Source organism: Cyprinodon variegatus, unplaced genomic scaffold (assembly GCF_000732505.1).
Source record: "Cyprinodon variegatus isolate N-32 unplaced genomic scaffold, C_variegatus-1.0 Scaffold92, whole genome shotgun sequence".
Taxonomy (NCBI): Eukaryota; Metazoa; Chordata; class Actinopteri; order Cyprinodontiformes; family Cyprinodontidae; genus Cyprinodon; species Cyprinodon variegatus.
This window is the reverse complement of record NW_015150545.1, coordinates 432,875-436,297: the sequence shown is the minus strand read 5'-3', so window position 1 is coordinate 436,297 and position 3,423 is coordinate 432,875.

Sequence of the window (3,423 nt, the reverse complement as noted above, 5' to 3'; positions counted from 1 at the left end):
GAACACATGCTAAAGTGCCCTGAAAAGCCCTATTGGGACCCAGAACATGCTAAAGTGCCCTCTCAGGGGCCAAAACACATGCTAAACTGTCCTATTGGGAGCCAAAATGCATGTTAGGGCGCCCTATACTTACAGGGAATTTAACTTGGTGATTATGCGAAGACAAATTAGATATATTTACACAGATATGATACAGATAGGCATAGTGATAAAGGGATATTTTAAATAAGAATGAACATGAGCCTATTGGCCATAGAGGAAAACAATGAAGAATAATGATTTAGAGGAAACTGCAAGTTTAATACAAGTTAGGATTGACGTGTCACTTGGAAAAAGGGTGACAGAAACACACATTTAAACTCTTCCACACCACCTCTGGCTAAGTGTTTGGGTTTATTATCCTGCTGGAACTGTAGCCTCTGACCAATCTTAAATCTGCGGTGGAACGTAACAAAGTAACTTAACCTGATTACTGTAGTTAAGTACTTTTTTTTTCAGTATCTTCACTTTACTTGAGTAATTTTTTAGGATGTTCTTATAACTTTCACCCCAACACATTTCAAAGTCAAATATTGTACTTTCTACTCCACGACATCTCTAGATAGCTGCTGGTTAGTTGTTCCTGTTGGCTCAGCTTAGCTATTTCATTTTCTGTTGCTGTTTTTCTTTCTTGAAATGTAACTTCAACATGTAAGATAGCAGGCCTTAATAGGACACTACTGTTTTAGAGATTTGCATAACGTTCACCAAATGTGAGAAATTCAGAACAGATATTTGTAGTTTATAGATTTTATTAAGGCATTAATTGTTGCCTCAGGGCCAGGTTGTTCAGTAGGATGAGTTTTCAATTCAGAGTTGCAGTTACGTTGTGGTAATAGAATCAAACTTAAGCCTCTTTTCAGTAGTGAAAGTGTGAGGAAAACCAAGACACCCAGATTTTCTTTTTTGTGTTTTCAAATAATAAATAATAATCAAAATGTCTGTTCTTATGTTTTAGGTAATGTTAAGCTCAAGTTCTTCTCAGGTGGAGTAGAATTGGTAGTGGAGGGGTACGAACAGGTCAGCACATCAGGTGGTTTCTGAAAGTTACAAGGTTCTTTAAAATTACTTTGAAAATTAGAGAGAAATGTACTGAATTTGTACTTTTGAATACTGAAGTACTTTTAAATGCATGTACTTCTGAATACGTATTTTGTAAGTAAGTACTTTTATACTCTAGTAGATCTTTTTATCCTTTTAATTATAACGTCAACACAAGTTTGCATGGATATACGTATTGTGTGGGATAGAAACCTATTTACAGGACATCAGAAATAAAAATTGTAGATGTAAGGTCATGTATTTTTTTAATTAAGGTCCCAAAAGTTAGTACCCCTTTAAAAACTACAACAATGTCCTTTATCTATTAAACACGCTTTTAGATTCATTAGAAATCTTGCTTTGTTTATGCAGCCAGTTAAAACATAACGTTTACCATTTAAGGGGCTAAACGGTGTATTAAAAATAGTAGGTGTCTGTACTTTGCATCCAGCCTGGAAACTACAGTACTCCAAAATTATGCCAAAGGCATTCCTAATAAGGCAACTGAATAAAATAAAATAAAATACCAGAAGGAAAGACTGAAATGCATACTAAATTCGAGGTAATGGAAAGTATGTTTTGCCTCTTTAACCGGTAATTATCTTCCTTTGCCTCAGATAAATGTGACTTTAGCTATTACCTTTTCACTCCTCTGCATCCAGATACAAAAGCATGGGTTACAGGTGTAGTGTAATATAGAAAAATATAAATATAGTCCATGGAAAAAGGGAAAACGCCTATTTGGAGTAATTTGGGCGGCATTGATTCCTTTATTCTTTTAATGACATAAAGCCTATTTTTTATACCTCCTACCACATGTTGTACCTTACTGCTTCTATGCTCCATCGATGACTTTCTGCAGATATATATTCAGATATATATTCTTTATTTATCAATCTTTTTTATAGTGTTTTTTTTTTCTTTTGTGGATATACCATGTTATTTTACTTCACTTTTCATTATAAATGTCTGATCTTCAGAAAAAAAATCAGCAACATCACAACAGTGTTTTTTCTTTGTTTTTTTTTTTACTTAAACTATTTTAACATTCTAGTCTAGTCTAGTATAAATGGCAACTTCTTTTAATATATTACTTATCAGTTAGTGAAACTGCTTCAGTCCTCCTTTAAAATGCTTCATTGCATTTTATATAAGGCATTTCTGAGGAACTCAGTCTTTCCTTTAGTTTCAGTAAAAGTCTTCCTTTCAAATGATTTGATCTAATAAATTATTAATTAGATTTTTAAAACTTTATATCATTCTTTTTATGTGGCAGGTTGCAAAAGAGTCACAAGGAAATGTTTCTAAATTCCCTAAAAATATGAACATGATTCAGTGTATTTGATCTCAGTTATTTCAAAAATAACTCAACAAAACAAAATTCCATTCAACCAGGAAGAATCCTGAACTGTAAAGATGTCTCATCTGGTTTGAAACCAAAATTCTTAACTACTTTTAATGTTGTAGCTCTTTCTTTTTCTTTTCAACCATTCCTTTAACATTCCCTTTAATTTTATATTATATTACTCCTAACCTAGTCTGACGTTCTACAGCAGTTGAATGGATTTGCTTTAATTACACAGCTTAGAAACAGAAGAACTCATGAACAAAGATAAAAGGTAAGAAGTGGATGCTAAAGATGTGATCTTACTAAATAAAAGTCTGCATATTAGGAAAAAAAATCCTGAACAGATCATCAACCAGAGAAAAACAATTAAAATCTTCAAAACGTGTTGTCTGGTTGCCAATACTATTTAAGAACTGTGATATTTTCTGCACAGACAATTATTTTGACAAATATTTTGTTTTTCAGGTCTACCATCTCTGTTACCCACATCCACACCTGTTAATAATTTTCTCCGTCATTAATTACAACAAGCCTCGCAGAGAAAATGTTGCACGATTTATTCCTTGTTCCATTTTTTCTCCCTTCAGATCAGTACTTCAAACCTGAAATCAGACTTTTGATGTTGCTGCCAAGACGGGCGGTTGTGGTAGAAAGTTTTGTCTCAGCTTGTATGCACTGTATTAATATTAAAATGCAACAAGCTAATTGTTTTAAAAAGGCTAGTTTGACTGTTTTTTTTTATTAAATGGAGAGGGAAGTTTTGCCTAACCGTCATGACATGAAAAGGAGGCTGACCTGCTTATCAATTAGCATTATTGAGGTCAGGCCAGTTGACTGCAAAGGCTGCACCGTAGACAGGATAACCTGAAATTAGCCTTCACCATGGTGCTCGGTTAGTAGTTGAAAAATTAGGTCATATTTACCATTTAAAGATATGGTGAATATTGGTTTTTTATCTCCTTCTTCTTCCCTCTATCTTCTCCCTTACTTTCTTT